The sequence below is a fragment of the Mycteria americana genome, chromosome 2 (assembly GCF_035582795.1).
Source record: "Mycteria americana isolate JAX WOST 10 ecotype Jacksonville Zoo and Gardens chromosome 2, USCA_MyAme_1.0, whole genome shotgun sequence".
Lineage (NCBI taxonomy): Eukaryota > Metazoa > Chordata > Aves > Ciconiiformes > Ciconiidae > Mycteria > Mycteria americana.
In genome coordinates, this window is record NC_134366.1 from 157691972 (window position 1) to 157719870 (window position 27899).

The window sequence follows — 27899 nt, forward strand, 5'->3', positions numbered from 1 at the left end:
GACTTACAGTAAGGAAAACACAAAACTACAATGTTAGATTAGAGAAGCACAGACATAACTGTGTAAACAGGGAAAATTGTGCTGCCATTACCATCTACTCGATGTATTATAAATTACTAAAATTTATTGTAAAAAAAGTTCAGTGTAAGTACTGAAGAAAAGCAGATGTAGTTTGATAAAGTATGACATAACTTCCCATCGAAGAAGTAAGTATGGCCACCTTTTATTGCTTGTATATAGACAGAATGAGCCTCAAATACCACAGCTGCATTCATCCTGTTCTTCTATATCAGAAAGACAGCTTAGACTACCTGAATATATTGTATTCTGAAGCAGAAGATGCATTAAAATAACAACACAGGGACGGTAATTCCATACCTGATGAGTTCTGTACTACATATATTGGATAGCTTTATATTAAGCAGAGGTGTTTTCCACTTCAAGCATGTACATGGGTAACAAGACTATCGTTCCAAAATTACCAAAAGGTGTTACAAGAGACTTCAGTTTTGTTCTTATAAAAGTCACTAACAAAAAACATGTTCACAAAAATCAAGATGTGACCTACTGGGATACTTATGACACTTGTTGCTACACCATTTGACTTTACAGCTGTCATGTACCTTTAGAAAGCATTAGAGAATGCATTATTAAAACCCCTGAATCTTCTTAGAGTTGATCTCATCACTATTACAGACAAAGCTGAAAAACGGGAATATTCCCCTTTGTGTGGAATCAGGTAAATCACTGCCTGTGTATAAGATTATTCTGTAAATAAAGAGACTGCAAAGGTTATTCACAGATGTGCTGTAGCTGTAGAGCCATTGTTTAACCACGCAGAAGCCCAGTGTCATGGAACCACAAACCTGTCCTGATCAGATAGGTCACGTGTTATTTTTGAACCAGTGTAAAGGACTTATCATGAATAGTCAAACATTTACATTGCTAGATCCTGTATTACTACAATGTGAATACTGGTAGCTCTGATTATGCACCTGGGCCAGTTCTTTCTTGAATCCACAGGAACAATACTGAGAAAACCTTGCATCTAGAGGAATTACATAAAAGCATTTGAAGATGCAATAACTTTGATTCAAATTGTGCATACATCACATGACAGCCCAGTTAAAAGGATTCAAGTAAATGACAGTGTGAATAGCCTGGTGGCCAGAAAAATTACTTTAATCTGCCTATTACCATTTTCATTTACCTATTACATGACATATAGATGATGAAGTGAAAAAGTGAAGCTGAATACTATTTGGAAATCTGTTATCTTTCTCAGAAACGCAGATGATGTAGAAGTAGCGATAAAGATTGCAAGCAGATTCAGGAGAGCAACTATAGCTGCCTGTTTACAGTTTCCGATTCAAGAGAAATGGCATGACTTCCTGACAAGATTGCCTAACAATGTCAAAGACTTTACACCACTTTTGCTACAACACTGAGAGTACAGCATGAGTTTTCCCAACAAAGTAGCTGGAGATAATTATAGATTTATTATTCCAAGTGATATGCCAGCAAATATAATGCACCTGGGCCACGACAAATCAACAAACTCTTAGAACAAAACAACAATTATGCAGCAATTACCTTCATTGTCAGAGCTGGATGTTCAACCTGAAGCTGATAAAAATTGCTGTTTACTTTCCAGTCTCATGCAAGACCTAGTGACTGCACTGCCTTTACAATCTGCTCCTTTACCCTATCTGTATTTAGGGAAAGCTTTCAACTGGCATTGTCAGACAATCACATTATGCAACACTTGATCATTGCCTTGCCATAAATGGTCAGAAGTAGTATTTCTGTCATGACCTCATCTGCTACTGCATAGTTCCACTATCCCAAGCATTGTTTTCAAAAGAGCCCGTTGTTAGATAGCTAACAATGATTCAAAGGTCACCTCCTTAGAACTGGAAAGTTTTCTGAAAAAGAGAGTTGTTCCAGCAGAATGTCACTATGCTACTTTCAAGCCAATGCAGAAACTGAAAAGCTCACAAGAAATTTGAAAGAAAGCTTACAAATCACAACTCAGAGGGAACAGCTTGAAAGACATTAACTACAAATTTTCTTTGGTGTTCTACATTGTCAGAGGCTTCTTGTTAAATTACACCTAGGAATTTCTTCTACCACTAGGATAAATTGGTAAGTCAAGAAAGATTTCTAAGTTAGCAGAGATTATTTTAAAAATGTACTAAATGATTAATAAAGGTGAACATTTTTTCTTTCCAACTTTAAAACTTAGTCACAATGAAGTTAGGCTGCTGAAGGCCAATATTTCGACCTTAGGTAAAGCAGTAAAAGAATGCTAACACTAAGCTAAAATTAAAGGTGTGCATGCCAGGATAAAATTTTTATGTAGCTACCCACAGCACAATTAAAATAAAAATAGTCAAATGTTATTCTAAAGTAATACAAAAGCTGTCAAGCAAGTTTTAGGATGGGCTTCTGTGATGTTCACTAAGTGCTACAAGACTGTAAAGGACATTTTAAAATTCTTTACTTTTTTCCTAAAAAAATTTTGAGTTACACAATTACACCTGCAGTGATTAATAACCAGCAGCGGTATGCTTTGTTTTTCTCTTCTGTAAGACATGCATCAGAAAATGATTTGCTTCCCCCATGAGTTTGCACTTTTCAGAGCACTTAAAATTTTGCTTGTACATCTCTCTTCTAGGAAGAAATTAAATCCTCTCTTAGCTATCACTTTGATGCACATACAAAGAGAATTCTTTAAGAATGTAACCTGGGGACAACTGCTATTTTCTAGTGCAGCAGAATAAACTACTCCCAGTTTTGACATGGAAAAATCTCAGGAGAAAACGGTGCAAGACAGACACTCTACACAAACAATAAGCGATGTAGTCAAGTGTATTGCATCTGGCTGGGACGGAGTCAACTTTCCCCATAGCAGCCCTCATAGTGCTGTGCTTTGTATTTATAGCTAGAACAGTGTTGACAACACACCAGTGTTTTGACTACTGCTGAGCAGTGCTTGCACAGCATCAAGGCTGTCTCTTCAACCCCTCCTGCCCCACAAAGGCCACTAGGCTGGGGGTGGGCCAGAGGTTGGGAGGGGACATAGCCAGGACAGCTGACCCAAACTGACCAAAGGGATATTTCATACCATACAATGTTGTGCTCAGCAGTAAAAGCTAAGAAAAAGGAAGGCGAGCAGGGGGCATTAGTTATTAAGGTGTTTCTCTTCCAAAGCAACCACTACGTGTATTGAGGCCCTACTGCCCAGGAAGTGGCTGGATATCGCCTGCTGATGGAAAGTAGAGAATAATTTTTGTTTGTTTGTTTCCTTTGCTTCCTTGTGTGGCCTTTGCTTTTCTTTATTGAACTGCTTTTATCTCGAGCCACATGTTTTCCATCTTATTTTCTCCCTGTCCCATTGAGGAGGGGAGTGATAGAGCAGCTTGGTGGGCACCTGGCAGTCAGCCAACGTTAACCCACCACATCAAGGAAAATGAAGAAAGAGACAGTCGGCTGAGTAAAGAGAAGAGCAAAACAAGCAAGCAAGAAAAATATTGAATGAAAATTATGATTTGCCCAGTGGGAGAACTAGGTGGCTGTCTCACGCAGTAACACTAGAGGAAACATCATTTGTAATGCTGATAAGTGACCATCTGCATAGTCAGTTATAAATGATGTAATAAGTCATAAATGATATAATAGTTCCAAGGCTAGGTAAATATTTTGCTTGTCATCTTACACATATTCTGAACAATTCTGTATGATATAAAAATTATGATTTTACAATAAATTGATATTTGATTTTAACGAAGTTTATTAAAAGTCCTTAAGTAATCAAACTTTCACATAAACGTTCTTGGATTGAAAATATTCTTGGGCTTCAATGTAATTCCAGACACTGATTACAGGGCTTCATGTGAAAACCACAGGTGAAACATTTGTCTGTGATTAACATATTTCAGTGCCAGTGTTCCCAACCTTATTCAGTATTTCACCCTGGTTAGCATGCTTAAGTATGATGAAGCATATCACAGAATCACAGAATCATATAGGTTGGAAAAGACCTTTAAGATCATCGAGTCCAACCATAAACCTAACACTGCCAAAACCACCACTACACCATGTCTCTAAGCACCTCATCCAAACATCCTTTAAATACCTCCAGGGATGGCGACTCAACCACTTCCCTGGGCAGTCTGTTCCAATGCTTGATAACCCTCTCAGTGAAGAAAAATTTCCTAATATCCAGTCTAAACCTCCCCTGGCGCAACTTGAGGCCATTTCCTCTTGTCCTATCACTTGTTACCTGGGAGAAGAGACCAACCCCCACCTCTCTACAACCTCCTTTCAGGTAGTTGAAGAGAGCGATAAGGTCTCCCCTCAGCCTCCTTTTCTCCAGGCTAAACAGTCCCAGTTCCCTCAGCCGCTCCTCATCAGACTTCTGCTCCAGACCCTTCACCAGCTTCGTTGCCCTTCTCTGCACATGCTCCAGCACCTCAATATCCCTCTTGTAGTGGGGGGCCCAAAACTGAACACAGTATTCGAGGTGCGGCCTCACCAGTGCCGAGTAAAATATACTGACACTAAACTGATTATGATGTTTTGTGAATACAGACTAGAAACACAAGCATATGCTGCAGAAAATGGTAAAGCAGCAAGAAATAAGTGTGCATGAGAACAGACTAAGCAGTTAATAACAAACGATGTCTCCTTTCAGTGTTAGAGCTGTATTTTTATCCTAGACTCAAGTCCAGAGCCTCGCTCCAGCAAGGTTCAGGACAGCAATACTTCTCATCACTGTTTTTTTAATCTGAGTTTGGGTACGAGTAAGTATGTATTATGGATGGAAAGCACTGTCCAAAGCTGCAAAAAAAGCCTGGAGAGAAACAGGACTAGGTAGATCATATTCAGTTGAATACATCCTTTATCACATGTGAACGTTGTAAACTAGTCTAACACAATAGAAATAACTTAAATGATAACATACTTCTAGAAGTTACTCAGAAATACAATAAGTTGGTTTTAAACTGCATCTAATCACTGGAATAAGAGTTTTATTAAACAAATTAGGTATTTTATGTTCTTAGATGACACGGGATTTTATAAATAAATTAGTAAGGAAATGAGCATTCCTATCACTGTACCTAAAAAAGAATCTATTTTTCAATTCAAAATACAAAACCCAATCTTATTTAAACACAGGGCCTCTGATTCAAAATCAGGAGCTAAAAAAAACCAAACAAACCATTGAACTAATCAGGTCTAAAGAATAAACACCCGTAAGCATCATTCATGCAACTGTGCCATGGTTTTGTTTGCTATTTGTAATTCTTATTTACAGTTACTGCAATGAGGTGGGAGGGAAAGTCTTTGCAATGAACATTGCCAAACTGTGTCCATATGTATCAATTTGATGGGAGAAAATAACACGGTAAAGTCATTTATGAATCACTTTATCAAAGTGTTCTTTTTAACGTTCATCAGGGCATAGTATCCTAAGAACAGTAGGAGTCAGTGGTCCTGAGACCCCACAAGCCAAATGGTTTAAATATACAAATGTAAACTGATAATCAAATTCGTAACATATGTACTTAGTAAAAGGAATATGTGGAGACAAGACAGAAATATTTGATATTTGTGTTTTACGCTCTCTCATATATCAGCCCATCCTCTTTATGTCATCTGTTATATTGTAGGCTATTTCTCCTTTATATAGCACAGTATCTCTGTTGAACAGATTGCTTCCTTGATAGTTTGGTATGGGGAAATAGCGTATTTTGTTCTTGTTATGTAAAAGGGTGCAATTGGAAGAAAATATGTCTAGACATTCCTGTAATTCTTCCTGCACCTTTCCTTCAAGTGTCCCTGCTCACCACAAGGACGTGGACCCCATTATTGCCTGCTTATAAATCTGCTAATTCTAAATCTCTATCAATCTTAGGAGAAATTATTACTTTGTTTTCACCTGTTTGTTTTTGCTCTTTTCTTTGTCTTTATCTTTGTTGTTCACCCTTTTGTAGGCAGATAAAAGATTTACCATGCTTTTTTTCTTTTGCTAGCTATCCCATTCTCTGACTCTCACCTGCCCATCTCTCAGCTCTGCAAAATAACAGAGAAGAATAAACAGTTTAGGACTACTAAAAAAACCCAGACTGGTAATCTGACAACCTCTGAAAGAGTTTGTAGTATGTCCTGTGGTACTACAATTCTGTATTATTCATCTGGAGCAATATAAATTAAGTGTGGTTTGATCCCATGGACAACAAAGGAACTCTGAGATTATTCCAGCTAGTCTCAGTTCAGTGCAAAAGAAATAATGGATTCAGTTGGAACTGTATATCGAAAATACCATCAATTTACAACTCTTCTGATCTCCTTATAATCTCATTTAGTCAGAGCTTGTTGTTCTCTCCTTTTTCTCAAAGGTACAGTAAGCAGCTAAAGCTAGTTTTCCCCAAACTGCAGAAGTACATCAGTATTAGAAGGAGGGGAGAAAAAAGAGAGAGAGAGAAAAAAAAAGGAAAATCGTATTGCTTATTATTATTCTAGTAAAAATAATGCAGGAATTCCTGTACATATAAGAATTTAAGAAGAAAGTTAACATGTCATTACACCAAACCCAAACATCCAAACAAAACCAAATACTGAGAGCATCCTGAAACACATGCATAGGACTTTATTAACAATTGGTTTGATGATTCTGACTTTTTTTTTTTTTAATCATGGGTTTACTACAGCAGAAAGAGGAGGCAAAATTAAACATAAAACTGCATCAAAAGAGCACCTTTTAAAGCAGTTGTTCTGGCTTTCAAAACTTTGTTGGCTTCATAAAACAACATACCTAGTAAAAGATAAAGGCATCATCTTGTGAAATACTAACACCATTTTTAAAATACAACCTTTTTATATTGTTTCATCTAAAGTTTATTTTCTTTTGATGTTATCAAAATAACTGTTCATGATTTTTTCATTAAATGATATTCCAATGATTTTTTTTTTACATGTACATTGTATCTACCTGAACAGTATTATCAAAATCACAGTAGCCTGACAAGTATCTTATCAGAACCCCAAGTCATAGAACAGTCCAACTCATAAATGTCTTATCAACGCATCCTCATAACCAATGTAAAAATGTTCCCATAGCCAAATGGAAGCTTATGCTATTCCAAAACCCTAACATATCATGTTAGAGCATCATAACTACTGCTCTAATTATGAATTAACAACAACAAAAAAATCAAATTACCACACACACTATTTCTTACACTTTTCTGCTGCAATTACTACTAATGTCCAAAAATGTTGGACTACTAATGTTGTCATATTTCACTGTTAAAAAAAGAAAAAAAAAAAAAAATCACTGAAACATAAAGAACTACAGTGAAATAAAAGGTCAGTCCCTGACTACTGCATGTGTTTTTGTATAATTTCTTCCATCATTCTGCCTTGAGTTTTGGCACACCTGTTGAGAACATATTAGCTATGAAAAGTCATCAGTGAAACAGTTCCTGCCCACACTTAACTAGTAAAAGACAATGAAAAACTTAGTCAGTTACTAAGGGAAATAAATGGTCAATACTTCCTTAGAACATACACCTAAAAATTCATTGAAATATAATCAAACCTCACTAATTTCTTTAGGGGAAAAAACAAATCCAGTTGTTATTCTTTCACATAGGTAAAATAACTAAAAAAGTAATCACCATCCAGAAATCTCCGGGTATACAAATCTGAGATCTAGCAAATTGCTCAGAGATCTGTATTATTGTGTCGTAGATATTACTGTACTGAAAATTTCCTTCAACAGAAAGCCTGGCAGAAGAGTACAGTTCTGCGAAACAAGCACTAAGACAAAGCTTTGTGGATATAAAGCTCATTAACGTGCTTAGGGATTTGAAACAACCCATGCAATACTGTGGGTTTACAGTGTACTGAGGAGAACAGGATTTAATGCATATTTTCCATTTAAATATTTGGGAGGGAAGGGCCTTTAATCTATAAAAAATGGTCATTTTTAGGGGTAAGGCAGCTAACAGCGCAGGACAACTACTTTATAAATATTAATTTTTAAGTTGAAAGAGGTGCTAAATGATTATGCTACCCCATGAAGTGTAGGGAAGCAAATAAAGATTTAAAATAACACCGAATAATGAGATTTCTTTAAGACTGCATGTTGCAGTGATATATCAGTACATTAAAAAATCCATATTCTTAACTGGTGACTGTCCACCAGCCTGATGTAACCCCATTTACTATAACTCTTTGAACCCAACCCATCAGCCAATCGTTCACCCAAAATATTACGGACTTGTCTAGCTGTATGTTGGACATTTTGTCCAGAAGGATACTGTGAGAGACAGTATCAAAAGCTTTGCTAAAATCAAAAACCACAACATCTACTGGCTTCCCTTGGTCAACTAGATGGGTGACCTTGTCATAAAAGGAAATTAAGTTAGTTAAGCAGGACTTTTCCCTCATGAACCCGTGCTGGCTATGACCAATGACTGCGTTGTCTCTCAAGTGTTTTTCAATAACTCCTAGAGTAACCTTCTCCGTAATTTTACCAGATACTGAAGTCAGACTGACAAGCTTGTATTACCAGGGTCTTCCTTCTTACTCTTACTGAAAACTGGGACAATATTTGCCAGCTTCCAGTCAACTGGGACCTCCCCAGACACCCAAGACTATTGAAAGATAATGGAGACAGGTCCCGCAATAGCATTGGCCTGCTGTTTCAGTACCCTGGGATGAAGCCCATCAGTCCCCATAGACTTATGCGCATCCAGCTGGAGCAGCAAGTCTCGCACAAATTCAGGGTCGGCTGTGAGTTTATCATCCCCCCCAGTCACAGTCTTCCAACACAGGACTCTGGGGGTCCCAGGGCCCATCATTGGTCTTAAAGACAGAGGCAAAGAAAGTCATTAAACATCTCTGCTTTGTCTGTGTCCCTATTTGTGAGGTGACTGACTCATCAAGTAACGGACTAATGTTATCTCTGATCCTCCTTTTGCTGTTAACATATTTTTAAAAAGCCCTTTTTGTTGTCCTTCACAGTGCTGGCCAGCTTGAACTCTAATCGAGCTTTGGCCGCACAGATTTTCTCCCTGTAGTGGCAAACAGCATCTCTGTAGTCCTCCTGTGTCACCTGTCCTTGCTTCCAATGTCCATACACTTTCCTTTTCCACCTATGTTCTAGAAGATCCCTGCTCATCCAAGCCAGCCTTCTGTCCCGCTTGCTTGACTTCTGACACTTCGGGATTTCCTGCTCCTGTGCTTTTAAAAGATGGCTCTTAAAAAGTGACCAGCTATCATAAAACTCCAAGTCTACAGTGGTCAGTAATCTCAGATAGTGCAAGAGAATTCCTTTTTCCAACAAGGAATAAAGCATTAGATGCATAAGGTGAGAAATAAAGAAGGAGTTGACATACAGTTGTTCACAATCACAGGTGAACCTAACAGATAATAAGGCCATTAAGAAAAAAGCAGAAGACTTAAGGTCTTAATCAACCTTATTGTAATGGCACTGTATTTTGATGGTCTAAGTCCATAGGCAAGGCAGGGTTTGGAAAACCAATTGAAAGAGTTTGGGGAAAAATAAACAAACAAAAAAAATCTTCAGCAGCTTGCTGTGGCCCAAGTAGAAGGCTTATTAATCCTGAGATGGTATAATAGCAGTAATGAAATTTGTATGGGCCTTTCTTACTCTGAAGAGGTGAACTTATTAACTTCAACCACAGACAGCTTAAGGAAGATGCAGATTTTAATGACAATACATAGTCTAATATGCTGAATAAGTTTTTCTTCATAGATGCTTTTTGTTCCTTGATAAAATTCATTGAATTTTAAATGCATTTTTCTCCTCTTCTATTTCTACCACCAATCTGACATATGTCCAATCAACATGTTGTTAAGTGTATGGAAATAAGGTTAGGATGATGTGTTACCCCTTTTTTATGTACCTATAAGCTCAGTCGAGAAATAAGCATAAAGGTAAACTGACAGATACCTGCAATACACATAAATGCAGAAAGCAGAATTCCTTTGGCCCTAAGGGATACTGCTAGGCAGGGAGATCAGTATGTTGACAATTAGGTGTTAAATCTGTTAAAGAAAAGAAGTCAGAAAGGGTTATTGTACGGAAAAATGTTGAAGGAGTAAATTTATTAATGGCAATTGCTCAAATACTGGTTTTATGAGTGAACTTAGCTTTATTTATGTCAGTTACTCTAGTTCAAAAAGTTGGACTATGTTTATAAATCAGCTTGAGATGTAAATTTTTGAGATAATGTCAACATAGAAGAGAAAGTAACATGAGTAAAATGTCAGCTGAGCTACCTGAAGACAAGACCATGCTGTTGCAGTTAAAAATGTGATGAGAAGAATCTAAGAAGTTGCAGTTTGCGATGTGTTATATATGCTAGCCTCATTAGATGGATGATAACAAGGTATATGCCCGGAGAGAATGACAAAACACAATTTTAACATCTGGCCCACTTGCCATGTGAGTTTCATCTGCAGTGTCTAGGTTGAGATCCTGGTACCTGATAAATAAAAAGTGTGAGCAATCAGAAGTATCAGGAAAGTAAATGAGAGATGCAATGCATCAACTCAACAATCACCTAAAATCGCAGTCTGGTTAGCAGCAATAAAGCCTGAATTGTGTGCCATGAAGTAAGAAGTTCCAACAGTGGTTTTGCCACTAATTCATGAATAGGTTCTGATTTATCCTTACCCCATTTTCTCCACATAACACTAGGTTTATAATGATTTTTTAAATCTTGAAGTGGAGAAAAAAGCAGTACAATCTTTGTTATGATTAGAAAATAAGATTGTACATATGCTAAAACGGAGATAGAATCATTGTGTATTTATTGCAGGCTTTAAAGAGTGTGCAGTAAATAAGGCAGAGGCCAACACTTGAATGATGAGGTTAAAAATATTAAGCAGCTGCTACATTTCCCAAGCAGCATTCATCCAATGCAATGAACGAGGCAGGGAGTGTAAGGGAAATACTGGGTGACTGTGTAATTAAAAGACTGTATGATAATGAATGTGCACACAGAGGCTGATTATGCTTTCATGGTAACTTACATTCTGACGCTTCCTAATTTTTGAACAGTTGACTTTGCAAAAAGACTACCCTCCAAAAAAACCCACACCACAGTTCTTGAATTCAATCCACTCCATACCTAGCTTAAGCAAAAGGCAAAAATACAACATATTATTTAGATAAACTTTTCACCTGCATCATACTATGTTTCATTAGTAGTTTTTGAACATGAACTACTGCAGCACAGACTGAATCATAGATCTAATGTTAAACAGCTTCTGGAGAAATCCTAATTCCAGCACAGTGGAAAAGAACCACTGGGACCTGTGCTAGGGTTTCTCTCAAATGCCATCCATCCAGGTGCCAAAATCAGATGCAAGTCTTGAGAGACTAAACAGGTTTCTGATTTATGCTTTCCTTTCTACATAAACAATTCTGACTTTTAAAATATTACTGGGTATATGAGTTAGCTCTTCACTAAAATGAAGAGGTCACTTCAAATACCTCAAACCTGTAATTATGGACTCATTCAGAATTTAAAATATTAATTACATTTGAGCTAAATTCTCTAGACAGAAATATATAAAAAAAAAGAGAGATACTCACTTTTATTTTAGAAATATATGAATTTTAAGAGAATGAGCACACAGCCAATCACACATTTAAAAGTAGATGTTTTCTTTATGACAGTTATTTAATGAAGAAATTGTCTTGCTTTCAAAACATTGTTATTCAGTTAGGTTTGTGTATGCTTATGTTAGCATAAGAGGTATTAGACAGTCATCTGATAAGAGCTGCAAAGGAATGACATTCAGATTAAAATCAGTCTTTGGGGGGTTTATGTGCTTTTCTATGGTCCAGACTTTATCTGATATTTTAATCAAAACTAAGTATAAAGATTATAAAGATCTGAGAGAAAGCTAAGCAGTTATCAGATACGGTCCACTTAGATTTCATAGTTGAATCTTGTTATGCATTCCTTGGAACTCTTAAATGCATTTACAGTTTCTAATGGATGCAAACACATGCACAGCAACAGTCTAAACCAAAATAACAGGTTTAAAACCAGCCAGAAAACATACAAGTGCTAAATATGAGTATTGCACTTTAAGTTATGCTTTATAACATTCTATTGTAACGAGTTTTATTTAGTGACAGCTCCCTACAGTTTCTAGGTATACAAGTTAAGCTGGGATTCCTAAGTCTCATGGAATTAAATTCACTGATTCAAGAGGCTGAATATAGATTGTGCTCACTATGGGTTGAGAGACTAAGAAGATACCATGTATATGTCCATTGTCATCTAAAGGAAGACTGAAAATGAACTAAAGAAATGTAAAATGAGTGATGGAAGGAAAGATATAATATTATCACAAGTTCATCTTCAATGTCACTTACAAATTTTGCCAAGACATAATTCCACTCCCTATGTGAAGACAAAAAGAAAGAAACGTGCCTAACAGGACCTGTATTTTAACTAAGTCGGCAAAAGAAATGTCCTTTGTTCAGGGGAACCTCTGTAGACAGAGAGGAATCAAAGTTGAGAGTCTTTGAGTTCTACAGATGGAAACTGTTTTGCCTTTTTGAAGAACGATAGGTATTACAGAAAAAATAAAAATCAGGTAAATTCTACCAGGTGCCAGTTACTCAAAAGCACATCAACAAATCTTGATGACAAAAGTATATTCCTATACGCTTATTTAAATTTATAAATGTGAGTGTTAAATGCAAACTCACAATGGCAGTATTGGAAAGGCTAAACTTTCATCTTAAAGATCTGAGTAATGCAAATTAATGGAATCTCCAACAAGATTTGGAACCACTTACCAAGAAAAATAGTCACTTCATCAACAATCAACCCACTACCACTACTGAAAATAGTGGTGTAAGTGGTGCTTAAAAGTAGGAAAGTAATAAAATGAGATAACAGTAGAAAGCATGAAAAATGAGAAGTCTAAAGAGTGGTATTTATTCTTGGATCACTTCAGATGAGATCTCATGGGACATTACCCACAATTAATTTATTTCACTAAAAACACCCAGTAAATTATTTCAGTTCTGCAAGATAGGTGGACATGAAGCACTTCTCTATAACATGCTTCGTGATCTGCCTTTCACTGATAATTCACCTTGTCTCTAACATTTTCCATTCCACATCCACAATATGATTTGGAGAGGCTGTCCTTTAGCATGGGGTGCCACCCATGCTTCTGAAGATGACAGTCCTACGAAACTCTGCTCAATAGCTAAATTCAGTCATTCACATCAACTCCATTACTTTAGGATGAGTTTGACTTTCCTTTACACTGCCCCTCACTTGCTACCAATCATTTTAATGAAATTACAGTAACTTGAAATTAGATCTTAAGTCAAATTGTCATAATTTCTAGAAAATTTAATATCTGCCACTAGACATTTCCTTTCACAGAAAAAATCTTTAGACAACTAAGTTGCCATAAAAAGCTGAAAAGCAGCTAAGAAAACCCAACAAAACAGTTACCTCATTTTCTGCTTTAGCCAAGTGGCTGAAGCTCTAAGAACTTATCCCTTCTGAAACTGTATGTATACATGTATTTCACTGAACAAAAGAAGCTTGGATACAAAGCAAAATTCTACTTGAAAAACATTAAGCAATCTGCGCATTAAAAGAGGTTTCTGTGGCAACAAAAGCTATCATTATTGAACCACATTAATTTCTTAAGTACGTCAAGTATATTACTAGTAGTTCAGTAACCGTGGCAGAGGGACTGGAGTAATGGGAAATTGCAGCTGCACTGGGCCCAGATCACCCTATGTTCCTATGATTCATCTTCAGTTTCAGCTTGTGTCACAACATAGTACCAAATTCCTTGTAATCTTCTTTAGCTCCCCCCAGTGAATCAGTCCAGGGTTCAACTCTGCCATACCCTAGAATTATGACAATTTTATAAAAAGAAGGAATATTTAAGTCTGGCAATGATCACTTACTTGAAATGTTCCAGAAAAATAAATTAAGAAAACAGAACTACTAAATGCATCAGCAAACAACAAGAAACTATCCATATTTACAATGAACAAGGCTTTTCCGAGGTATCATAACTAATAAAAAAGTGGAAAAATGAATGCTTCTTTGTAAACAGATGATCTGATTCACATCATAGATGATAATATGTTAATTACTTAGCACAGAGGTAGTAGATCTAAATGCATTTATCTTGGCTGTATTAAAGAATGAAAACCAGAGATAGCAGTGCTAACTTTATGGACAAATCATCCAGGGGGATAAATCCAACCAGAATTAAACTCATACAAAAGTATTCTCCTAGGTGACATTAAGTCATATCTCTCCAAAGGTCTTAGGAATAGCCCAATTTTTGCAAAAAAATACTTTTTTTTTTTTTTTTTAAATACTGACCACATTTGTGGGTTTTTTTTTCCCAGTTGCTGAATTAAAAAATTATTTAAACCACCATAATTTAAAATAAATATGTCGATTTAAAACATTTTTCATAACATGTTTACATGGAGAAATCCTTGGATTTTTAGAACACATCTGACCCCCTTACGGGGAAAAGAATGGAAAATGTTTATGAGGGGCAAAAGGAAAAAAAACCAGCACAAAATACTTTCATGATATTTCTCCTTAATTTCTACTGATTTTGAAGAAAATACAAAGTGAGAAGGTGTAGTGAGATGTTAAGTTTCTTCAGTAGTAGTGGGCTCACCGGAAATAGGAGGCTTACAGTCACTGAGGAAGACTATGGAATGATGATTCTTTTGCTCAGGTTATCTCTGGCTTGCTAACCACAGACAAAGGGAATTAGCATGTTTTGTGTTGGCTTTCCGTAGACTACCTGCACACAGCTTCACACTACAGGAATGCAATTCTTTGCACCTTTTCAGTTTTTTAGTCTTATTAGAACAATATTTTAAATGAAAATATTACTCCAGAACTTACCTAACAGAGTGTTCTGCTTTAGCAAACATACCTATCCCCAAAAAAATTCAGAAAAAATGAACAAGAGGTCATCTGCAGGAAGAATACGCTGTCCTGGCATAGAAGGTAATAACTAGGCACCACTTAGAGAGCAGAGAGGAGAAAACTCTCAAAAATTTAGAACATGCCACAAATTTCCTGATTTTAATTATGGTTCACATGTCCAACCAGAGTGTCCTAAATATAGCCATTGTTAGGTTATTGCAAAAGACACTGAAAAGAACTAAAAAACCTGTAGAAATCAAGGGAAAAAAAATTTCCAGGCACCAGTCAGATGAGCAATAAGGCCATGTAAAAGCCAATTAATATTATAACCCTTAATAACTTCTTGAAGAGATCAAAATTGGCGAACTTCCAATCTCTACTGTACATCTTTGTATGATTATTTCTAACCTACAACAGCATTTTGGATAAGTAAACAGAAAAAAATATACATGTAGGAAAAAAACCACAAAACAAACCCAAAACCTCATAGATTTAAATATTCCTAAAGACAAGGGGAGGAGGGGATGGGGGGAAGAAAAGTAAGCAGTTTGAAAAAGACATTGGCAATCTTTCTTAAACCCCCCACTGGGTAATATGAGTATATCACCAATGGGTGTGTGGCCTAAAATTGTTGAAAGTGAATAAAACTTGACCCACCATCTGTTTTTCTCAAAACCAGACAATTAGCAATTTAATTGACTTGGCACACTATGTATTACAGTACATATGTCACACTAGATGAAGTGATTTGGTTTCTACAAAGTTGTGGAAAAGTTGCCTTGAAGCTTTCGGATTACTCTTGGTGGTTGTATTTTAGAGACATTTTTTATTTTGACAAAAACTATCCCCAGGGCTTAAATTCTCCCATGTGTAGCTTTTAGTCTTTTTAAATGCAGTGCTAAAGTAGGAAACAATGCACCATACCTCTATGCCAAATGTTATTTATTATTTATTACACTGTGTCCATGCTTTCATTTTTTGAAGCCTGCAGCTAGACTGTCAGATTTCAGGTGTCCTTTAAGTTGATATAAAAAGTTAACAGTAGAGATGGCCGTGTTAACAGAATACATAATAACTTCCTACCATCCTTCCAAGTATAAGACATTTTCCCTGCTTACAGATACACTAACACAATGTACATTTTCAGGATTATTTTCCATAATTTCTCTGTTTCTTCCCATACATTTACAGGGTTAAGCATGTGAGGATTTGGAGTGTGGGTGAAAAATAAGCAATTTGAAGCAAAAATAATATTAGCAAAATAAGTTTTAATAAACAAGTTGCAACACAGTATCTTTAGATAGCCATAGTGCTCAATGGTTTTTATCATCGTATATGGAGGCATTTTATAACTTAAATATGATCTACAAATGTCATATAGAAAGCAACCATAACACTTATGTTACAGTTTTTTTCATACTTTTTATAGTTAAGCTTATTATAAGTTTTATTACTGCAGCTATGCATATAACCCACAGCTATTCATTTATAACTATCTTAAGTAACTGCAAGATAACTGTCTAAAAATAATGCATGGTTTTAGGTAATAAATAAACTGGTGATGGCCACTAGGACTTACCAGAGGCCAAGGGACAGCAAGAAAGGGACGGCTTTCAACAGTGTGAACTATGCACTCTATTTTTACCACTGACAATGAAGGCCATCACTTTTTTTTTTTTCTCAATTCAGCCAAATTTTTAAACTGAATTTCCTAAGCTGCCTTTCATTTTTTTTTTCTTCATTACTATTGACAATGCTACTATCAAAAAAGTTTAACTTTTTATATAATATGCGTTTTTTCAGATAGTCAAGCACAATTTTCCCCCTTTTGAAATTCCTCACTGTTATTGCTTCCATTTTCTGTATCATTTACTGTAAGCCTAGTCTACAAAACCAGTAATTTCTTTCTTTAATTATAATAACCTTTACCACTTGTCTGGCCTTTTCCTTATCCCTAACTCATGACGTGAAATACTGATTATTTTTTTATACCCTCAGGGTGAAGAAAGAATGGATTTAACATCACTTGTTTTCCACATAACTAATTCACACACTTAGACATTACACAATTTTAAATATATATATTATATATAAATATATACATATATAGTCTATTTATTAGCATCACCTAAGTAATAGCCTGGAGAGAATTCTGAGTTCTGGATCCCAAGTCTATGGAAATATTTAAAGTCTTGTTTTAGGCATCTTATGTAGCCCAGTAAATATGATTTCTACCCCGCTAACATTAAATGGCCAGAGGCATTGCATTGACCTGCCATGGCAGGACTCAGTGTTTGGCTGGCTTTGCCTTGGCCAGAGCTGCTTTTAGCTGGTTTGAGCCGAAACAGCAATTGTTTGGTAATGGAGTGACTATTACTTACCCTGTCATGGCTTAAATTCTGTGACAATCACATGTAGTGAAGCTCTGACTAACCCAGGTAGACACCGTGTAACATTCAACAGCCCTTGGTGTCTGTGGGAATGGGGGAGGCTATTCTCCAAATTCAAAACAGTAACTGGGAATCAACAAGGAAAAACCTGGCTGTTTGAAGAAGTGTGTAAGAATTGTCTAAGAAGACCCAAAGGAGAAGAAAACCCCACTGTGAACATCATACTCTCCAAGCACTGACCTCGGGATGCTGATAGTAGTACATTCCTCCCCATTTCACTCTGCATGAGGAAGGCATGTTAGGACACAAAACAACACTGGAAAGGTGAGCATAATTCCAGGGAAAAGGAGCAGATACTAGGAAGGTTATGTACAACCTTATCTGTATTGTTAATAAGGTTTCTCTGTGTTAATGAGATAATCTGAATGTTAGACTTAAAATGTGAATTGGACAAAGAAGAAATTCTTAGTTCTTTTTCTATTGTGTTCCCTCTTGCTCATAACTAGACTGACTGTAACAATAGGTTCCACTGAGTTGTGAGTTACTTTTATATCACTTCTTTTGGCTATGTCTGGATGGTACAGCACTCATCATCCTAGTTTCTTCAGATCACCTCTCTGAAATGCCTCCTCAAGGAGGAAGAATTTCAAACCCCACTTTCTGGATTTGAAGAAGATTTTAGGGATCAGGTGTCCAAAATTTCACCAAGTATACATTTTCAAAGTTCCTACTTTAAATTTGGAATAAGCTGAGTTTGTATCCCTGACTATTTCCAAGAATTCAGTTCAGTTTTAAATAACATCACCAACAGATCTTCTACTAATTTCCATTTATTATTAAATACCTACTAAAGTTCACTTTCTAGGGTTTATTCTATTTGGCTTGTGAACTCATTTGTTTAATGCTATCTAATTAATTCCATCAGGTTAACTTCTGGATTTGCTCAGTAATTGACATTAATACTCAGAGAAAGTTGTCATAGTGTCTCTTTATCATTTAATAAAGTAATTGGTTATGATACCTATTTAGTAAAGTTCATTTTCTTCTCAGATTGGTCTCTGTAACAATCCAAACAGTTCAAGTGAAAATTCTTAAGTGACTAACAAAAGCATAATCAAGATTAGTTAGTTTGCAGGCACATGCTCACATGTCTATATTTTTCCAAGTCATTTAAAATGCAGACTAAATTGATATTCTGCCCTATGATTTCATAAGAAGATATTTTTCCATGTTTGTTAATCATTAAAAAAACAAAACAAAACCAAACCATACTATCTAATGTCTCTACAGTTCCATTTAAAAAGAAAAAAAGTATAATTTGCAGAAATGAAAATAATGACCTTAACTGCCTTTCTGTAACATTGAAGTTACTTGAAACAATTTAAAATTTACAAGACACAATAATCTCAAATGCTTCTCTCCTAAATCTCAGTTATAAATAGTCCAAAACAGTTTCTCCAGACTCAGCTTAGCTGAGAAGTCAGCTGTGGCCTTCTTTCATTAACTGTCTCCATCACCTGTCAATCAGTACTAATAAAGCATTCACCATAGAATCAGCAACTTCATGCAGCTGTACCTTCGTGTAGGTACAGTTCCAGGAACTGGCTCCCAAGCGCACGCGCTATCTACAAGCTAGGCAAAATGGCACCTTGTTCAATGTGCCAAATAAATGAACTGAGACATTTAATTGAAAATGTATATACATATAATTCTTCTAGACTATTCAGCTGAAAAATATGTCTATGTATGCATGGGGTTTTCTTTAAATATTGAAAGGTATTCCAGCATGAGGGAGTCTAGTTTCTTATGCCATGGTAAAGGAAAATATAGTATTCTGGTTCTTACAGACCATAAAGGAACATGTATTTTCCTGCTAGTTCTCAATGTGTCAAAACTAATCCACAGAAAATTGTCTGCAAGGGATGCTGGATTGATATAAAATGTTTTTATTGCCACTCATATGACAAGCAATTTAGAATCAGAAGAGATTTAAAATAATTTACAGAAGAACTGCATAAACAAAAGAATAAATGTGCAAATTTCCAGTTCAACATCATCAGTTTTTTCCTGCTTAAAAAAAATGTATTAAAAAAAGAAAACATTTGTTTCCCAGATTATTTTCAGAATTATATAATTTATAAATGTTGACAACTCTACAGAAACTTTAGATGTTTTGTGAAACTTAAAGTTAGAGACAAAATAAAAGAAGGAATTTTTCATGGAAAGCATAGGGAAAGAGTTATTTACCCTCCCATTAATTTTCTTCCCCACATTTAAAAGCAAGAATGATGTCTCTTGTCCCTCCTCCCTCTCCCCTCCCCCTCCCCAGAATAGAATCATAGATTCACCGAATCATTCATGTTGGAAGGGACCTCTGGAGATCATCTAGTCCAAACCCCCTGCTCAAACACGGTCACCTACAGCAGGTTGCCCAGGACCATGTCCAGTCAAGTTTTGAATGATCTCCAAGGATGGGTACTCTGCAACCTGTCTGGGCAACCTGTTCTAGTGTTTCACCATCCTCACAGTAAAAGAGTGCTTTCTTATATCCAGATGGAATTTCATATGTTTTAATGTGTGGCAATTGCTTCTTCTGTGTACTACTGAGAAGAGTCTGGCTCCCTCTTCTTCATTCATTCCCATCAGGTATTTATACACATGGATAAGATACCTCTATGCTTTCTCCTCTCCTGACTGAACAGCTCCAGTGGTCCCATCCTCTTCTCATATGAAAGCTGCTGCAGTCCTTTTATAATCTTTGTGACCCTCTGACTTGCTGTAATGTAAGTCCATACATTTCTCATACTGGGTAGCCTAGAGCTGGACACAGTACTCCAGATGCTGCTAGCAACAGCAAGTTACAGAATTCCTTCCTATGGCAGATATAAAAGTTCAAAAACCATATAATATCCTACAAGGTTTGGATGGGCAGAGAAAACTTCAACTGCTTTTGCATACGTAAGTAAATAAAGACATATTATTCATATGTCTATACTTCATTAATTATTTTCATCAGAGGAGACATTATTCATATGTCTATACTTCATTAATTATTTTCATCAGAGGATTTTTTTTTAAATTATTTTTATTATTAGAAAAAGTAATAATCCATTAATTTGTTCTCTAAGTCTCACAAGTGGTCTCTCTATTTAAAGGATGTGTCATAATTAACATGAAAATACTTTTAAAAATTATTCTGTCAGGTAATGTCAAATTCTAACTTTATCATTGTCTCAATCTATTAATGTCAGTTTCTAAACCCACAAGTATAGAAGCTTGCACTTGAACTTTAGAGATTCAAGCAAAAAAAAATTCATTCTGAATATTCATTATCTTTTTAGAGTGAATGGGACCAGAGATTGCAACAAAAGCACTAACTTCCACAGCACATTTTCTGGAAAATCATTAAGCTCACCTAGTCATATCAACTTGGAACTTCCTAGGATTTCTTTGCCACCTGCTTTCTCAGGTATTCAATCAGATTTCATAAATGTTCCTGAAGCTAAAAGGAATTTTAGATCATCTACGCTCATCTTGTGTTACTTCAGCTGACCAGAAGTTCACTCTTTACAAGAGTTGCAAGAGTTTTGATATGCAAAATATTTCAGCCTAGAGCGAGGGGGGGGGGGGAAGGAAAAAAGAAAAAAAAATGGGAAAAAATGGGAAAAAATGGGAAAAATGGGGAAAAAGGGAAAAAAGGGAAAAAAAGGAAAAAAGGGAGACAGGGAGAGCAGAGAAGAAGACAAGAGAATGCCCCCAGCAAACAGATCTTTTCCTGTAAATGAAAGGACTTTTCTACATCTGGAGAATCTATTAATTGCAAATAAGAGAAGATACGACCAGATATGACCAGACAGTAAAACACAGAAAATAAAATAAAACAAATTTGGCAGGTATTTTGAGCTGTTGCTTAGAGAAAATAAAGGAAAGACTCAGTAGTTGGACACCTTAGCACCAGCTTGGAGCACTGGCCAGTCCATGCAGTATTTTGGTTTTTGATAAAATTAAATCTTTTAGTGTTTTGCATATGCTGCAAGTGGTTAAATAAATAAATAAAAAAAGGAAAGCTAAAGCCAGAGGCAGATGCCACCCTCTCCCCATCCATACACAACAGAAAAAAGAAACTATAATATACCTCAGGGGAAACATTCCTTTCCATCAGCATCAACTGACCAGATGATATGTACATACAATAACTGCCTTGATTCCTCAAGAGCTGTAAATTAATCAATTTGGAATTCCTTCTTAATTCCCAGAATATATAAAAAAAGAAAAAGCTTAGATTTAGAATCCAAGGAGAGAAGATTATGGTCTTCTATTTTTTGATGTGACAACACAAAGGCACCCTCTCTCATGATATTAGAGACTGGATCTCAGTTTTAAGGAATTCAAACTCACGTTACACATCTCACAAATACTTTAATAACAAATTTGTGACATCATGGGAATCTTCAGTTTGTCATTGTGGCACTTTTTATATATCATGAAATATTTTATGCGTAGAAATATACCATGCAGGAATGAAAGAGAGGGGAAAGAAGAAAAGAAAAGAATCCACAACTTTCTGGCAATCTTTCTGAGAGAGAGTACAATGGCTAATTCAAAAGTATAAGCCATTAATTAAACATAACATGATTATGGATTTTAACTGGAGGATACAAGTTTTTATTTTAATTCCATGTGCATTCCTAGTAGGTGTACTAAAACCCATGTAGTCAGTGCTTTATTTCATTTCTATAAGAATATGACAGCATGCTAAACAAAAATTCTTATTTTAGATATAACGATGAAAAGGGATGTTCAATATATATTTCAGATACCCAACACGAATTATCAGGATATATAAGCCTAAAGACATGTTGTAAGTTAAAAATTAAACTCTCTATACTAAAGATTTTCTATAAAAGCAAAAAAAAAGGTACTTCAAGCAGAAATCCATATAATGTTCTCTGTGCCATAGAAACTAACTTTTAATAAACTGTTGCTTCAGCACCAGCAAAATACTACAAGGATTCAATCATACTGAAAAGTTGGAAATAACACCAATTAAAACAAAAGAATGGACTCAATAGTCCATAAAAGAATTAATTAGTTTAATGCAAGGGAATTTAATGTTTAATACACTGTCTGTGTACCATCTTTGGAAGTAAGCATCATCATACAGTGAGCTGGTGTACTAGTTTTAGCTGGGATAGGGTTAATTTTCTTCACAGAGGCTCATATGGTGCTATGTTTTGGATTTGTGATGAAAACAGTGTTGATAACACACTGATGTTTTACCTATTGCTGAGCAGTGCTTGCACAGCATCAAGGCCTTTTCCACTTCTCACGCTGCCCCGCCAGTGGGCAGGGTGCACGAGAAATTGGGAGGGGACACAGCTGGGACAGCTGACCCCAACAGACCAAAGGGATATTCCATAACTTATCACGTCATGCTCAGCAATAAAAGCTGGGGGAAAGAAGGAGGAGGGAGAGGGGGGCTTTCAGATCTATGGAGTCTGTCGTCCCAAGTAACCATTACACGTGATTGAGCCCTGCTTCCCTGGAGATGCCTGAACATCTGATGGGAAGTAGTGACTTAATTCCTTAGTTTGCTTTGCTTGCAAGTGCAGCTTTTGCTTTACCTATTAAATTGTCTTTATCTCAGTCCACGAGTTTTCTCACTTTTACCCTTCTGATTCTCTCCTCCATCCTGCTGTATGGGGTGTGAGCATGCAGCTGTGTGGGGCTTAGCTGCCTGCTGGGGTTAAACCACAACAGCTGGGCAAATCTGAAGCTTTCTAGCTCATAGGCATTTGCTCTGGAAATACGTTACAGAAAATGTCAACCAACAGCAACTGGAAGAAAAAGCCATCCATAAATGTAAGATACAGTCTACTCTCATACAATATAATTAATTAATAGAGGTTTCTCAGAACATGAAAATACATGATGAAAAGGCACTGCTGATGTAGCTGTTTTCTAGCATAATAGCACTTACAGAAATTAATTATTGACTTGGGGGAAAAAGGAAAAAAAAAAAGAACATTCTCATGGCATAATGCTTGGCAACATGGAAAACTCAGAAGTCCAAGTAAGGGAAGTGCAAAACCTCAACTTGTTATGATGATTCTTCTGAGTGTTTTAGCTGAAAACATTTTGAAAAACCTCCATACATACACATGTTTCAAATTTAAGTTCTGACTGTATTTTAAATATAGTGCCTACCTGCTTGTAGCTATCCTACATGCTGAAGTATACAAAACCAAGCTAGTAGCTTCAGTCTTCATCCAACCAAGTAAAATAAATTTCTAGCTTTCTGTTCCATGAAATGCCAACAGCTAAAGAAATTTAGCAACAACTATGCCATGATGTTACTTCAGCAGACAAACAGGTGGAAATCTTGCTTCTGTCACCCTTTCACAGGCTGATGTAGCAGGAAATGCATCTTAATGTTTTGAAAGAAGACATCTCCAGAGGCTGCCACAGCCAGTCCTTCACCACTTCAAGAAACTTGGTGCAATGCAGCCACGAGGGGGACCTCCATCAACTCAAATTCAAGTGTGGTAACAAGAGACTAATCAGGCATACCAAATTCTCACTGTTGTAAAATATGCGGAGAAAAGAGCCAGGCTTGAACTAAGAGATCATGGCTAGTTGGTGGAGAAGACAGAAAATATGTATGGTAAATATTGAGGTAAATTCATTCAGAGATAAATAAGACATATTAAATATGGACACAGAACCCTATATTCATGGCACTTCTTAGAGCTCTTCAGCTCACAGTATTCTAACTGCTATTCTATCATGTTGGGGTTTCAAATTCTACCCTTTGCCCAGGAGGATCTTTCCAAAAGCATGAATTGTCTATGGGTTCTTGCTTTCAGTTACAGAGATAAAGTCCAGAAATGCTCATAAGAAAATTTTCACTTAACTGCCACAAATAAACAAGCAGTTTTGTGAATATTTTTTACCCCAAAACCGGAGGTAAGTAGTTAGTCTCTTGTAACATAGATGCTTAATACATAAGACAACAGAACTGAACGCAGTTGAATACACACTGAAATGCTGAGGAGGATGAGTCAGGCTAACAGCCATTTAGCCCAGTGTCCTGGTTCAAGCAGTAGCTAATACTTAAGGACAAAGCAAAAGATGACCTTTCCACATGTAATGCATCCATATTGCTCAGCAGACTAATGTCAGAGCAGAGAAAATCCTTCTGCTCTTCTTTATAGATATCTATCACAAAAGGTTTGATTGCTAGATGCTTTTAACTAAATATTGTAAAGCAGAAAGGATGACCTACAGTTTTATTGAACTAAATTAAAAAATAGTGGGAGTCACCTTCAAATAACCATTCGTCTGACCAGCTCTCCACTGACATGAGGGGACTTGTAGAAAAAGGATCATAAACTGTGTCTCATGGAAATAATTACCTTCCTTTTAACCAAACAAAACCATTAAGTAGAAATATGAGTATTAAATTAAGACTTGTTGAAGACAAATAAGCTTATTTTATAAATCAACTTGGAGACTATAATATTAAACAGTACTAACATGCAGAGGAATCAGAATTAAAATCAATAATCAAAAAGAAGCAGCAAGCACCAGTAAATAAATATTTTGGGGAAACAAGTGAAATAGAGATAATACGCACAATTTTGTTTTCTAAGAACATGCTTTTAGACTGACGACCTATTTTCACCAATTTAGTAAAGTTAACAGAAACACGAAAGTTTTTCAATACCAAAAATATACTCCTTTCAGAAATTATTTTAAAAGACAACAAAAAACTCCACACCCAAATGCATTCTGATGCAACAGCTTTTTGAGGCACAGTTTATTATTAGTTCTCATATAACCTGAGACCACTATATTTGTATGGAAAGATTACTTAGTTACAATCAATACTGGTAATAATTTATTGAAAAGCTGAAGTCCAGTAGCTGCATACAATTTTATAATTTTTTAACCTCCTACTATATGAAATTTTTAAGACCTTCATTATAATGTAACCTGCACAGCCTTTTAAGTACTCAGAAATACCATTTGAGGAGCTATGAAAGATCAAATCTGATGCAACATTAATCTATATTTCTCTATAAAATATATGAATTAAGTATATTGTTTTGAACATTTATGAATTACAAATTATGTATTAACATTTTACTTTTTCTTGGATTATGTGTGTTTAAATACACATGTACATAGTCAAATTGCAGTATGCAGTCTTGACTAAGAGTAGACAATGGGTGGGTAGAACAGTGTTAGTCTTTTTATTCAAACTCAGGGGCAAAATATATATCTTGAGACAGAGAGGAAATTTCTTATCTCAGCAGTACAACGCACATAATCTTTTCTAATAATAAAGATGAACTATCAAAGACTGAGATGTCAAAAGACCTACTGGAACAAATTAGTAATTAAAAGAAAAAAAAAGCCAACAAAAAACAAACCACACAAAACCTATCCTGATGGTATGCATCAAAGTTTTGAAAGAACTTAGTTTCTAGCAACAACACATGATCATTTGTAAACTGTCCCCCCAACAAACAAAAAACCTACCAACAACTAACAATTTAAAAAAAATAGGTACTCCATCAGAAAGAAGAACAGAAATTGCTTATTTGCCTAGCTGTTTCTGTGGGTGTTGTAAAGCAATAGCGGAAAACCTAAGTAATTTTTTGGACCTATGGTCACAGGAAAAGAGCATGGGTTGGGGCCCCTTTAGACATACGACTCCAAGTGCGGTTAGAAGAGCTTAAGGACTGTCTGATCTCTTGCTTAAGGTGATTTTAGTACTGTAGGACAGAGGGGCAAATACAATGTCTGTTTCCAGAAAGAGTTCCAAGGGGCATCTGAAAAGTACAGAGATGTAAACCTGAGATGTAACAAGACTGTGGAAATTATAATCAAGAATAGATTCAGCTGACACATGGACAAAAATGACATCCACAAAGCAGCATGGCTTTTCTTAAGGAAAGTCCTGCATTACAAGCCTACCAGTGCTTTCCAGAGAGATTAGCGGGCACAGAGATGAGAGAAATCCAGTTTACGTAGAGTATTTGCACTTCCAAAGGGCATTTGAGGAAGGTTCTTACAGACACTAGGATCTCTGTCATAAAAAGGCAGGCTTTTGACGGATGTTTGCTTAAAAAACAGTTAACTGATGGTAAAAGTAAATGTTCAGTTCTTCCAGAGGACAGAAGTCACTAATGGACTTCTTTAGTATCTAACCTGTTTCACAATATATTTGTAGATATGCTGGAAAAGAAGGCAAGCAGTGAGATGACAAAGCGTGCTGACGATACTAGCTAACACAGAGCAGCAATGAGGACAACCACCTGTGAAGAAATAAAGAAAGGTCCTGCAAAACTGATTAAGCAGTAAAATGGGTGATTAAATACATTGTATTTTCTATGAAAAGAATGAAAAGGCATCAGACAAAGCTAGTAAAACTAAAGTGAACAAAGGAAAATACTTCTTCATTGGAACTTCCTCGCCACAAAATATTCAGAATACTACAAATGTACATGGGCTTAAGAGGAAAAATAGACAAAGTAATGGATGAAAAAAATCCGTCAAGAGTTACTCACTATAAATAGACTGGATTTAGGAAGTCTTTGTGCCATAAACTGTTAGAGTGTAGGAAAGCATTCTTAAGACGTATCACTATATTATTGCTTGCTCTCTTTTCCTTATGTGATACTCAGTTAAAAGGATCTTTATTATGATTTGTACAGCTGTTCCTATATTCTTATAATCTAGGGATTACAAACAGGAACTCTCATACCTTATGTCGAATACATTGCTTGAGAATTAGATAAAAAGATTAATAAAACATTTGGATAATACTGACAGATTAGAGTCTATTACCGAAAAACCTTGCAGTGAGTTGTGGCCAACAAAGCAGGAAGAACAAAGAGTAAAATACAGCACCAATTTTCATTTTGGCAGTAAGTTAACAAGGAAGATCTCCCAGGTTTCTGCAGTAGATGCCCTTCTGCTTAATATATTCAAGAGACATCTGAAATAGGAATGAGCTTGATTTACAAAACTTGTCAATAACACGCTTTCAGCAGAAATGGAATCAGGTACAGAGAAAATTGTGCTGTATTCATAAACTATCTATTGGTTAGTGGCGTTGCACAAAAAGAAGTGTTCTTTTTTTTATATAAATACAAAGCAGTATTTATATTTGAGAATTTGAACAAATCATGAGACTTACAAGGTTTAAAATCATTTGCATTGATTTAGCACAGGGATTTTTGCCATTAATGTGAATCTCTGCTTGTCATTCTTTCTGCAAAATGAAGTTAGGATGCACAAGGAATAGAATTGAGGGTATTAGAATCCAATTAAATAAATCATTGGCATGATCCCATCTCATTACTGCACCACAAAACACACACAAACAAAACAAACACATGATGAGAAACACAGAGGAGAGTGGGTATGAAGGCAACATAAATCATCAGAGGAGTGAAAATACAAGAGAATATAAACTGAAATGGATAAGACTGAACAGTTCAGAAAG

At 36.0% G+C, this 27899-nt stretch overlaps 1 protein-coding gene and 1 long non-coding RNA gene across 3 annotated transcripts in view; one reads left to right on the forward strand and one right to left on the reverse strand.

Moving 5' to 3' along the window:
* The window catches only part of CSMD3 (CUB and Sushi multiple domains 3), a 774333-nt gene that overhangs the window by 373851 nt on the left and 372583 nt on the right, over positions 1-27899 (reverse strand). The window lies entirely within an intron of this gene.
* Positions 1872-27021, forward strand: LOC142406827 (uncharacterized). Of its 2 annotated transcripts, XR_012774715.1 has the most exons (6): positions 1872-2145; positions 16992-17707; positions 20197-20341; positions 20725-20852; positions 23789-24047; positions 26622-27021. It is a non-coding gene; the product is annotated as an uncharacterized LOC142406827 (long non-coding RNA). The 2 variants fall into 2 exon arrangements; XR_012774716.1 differs by lacking the exon at positions 23789-24047.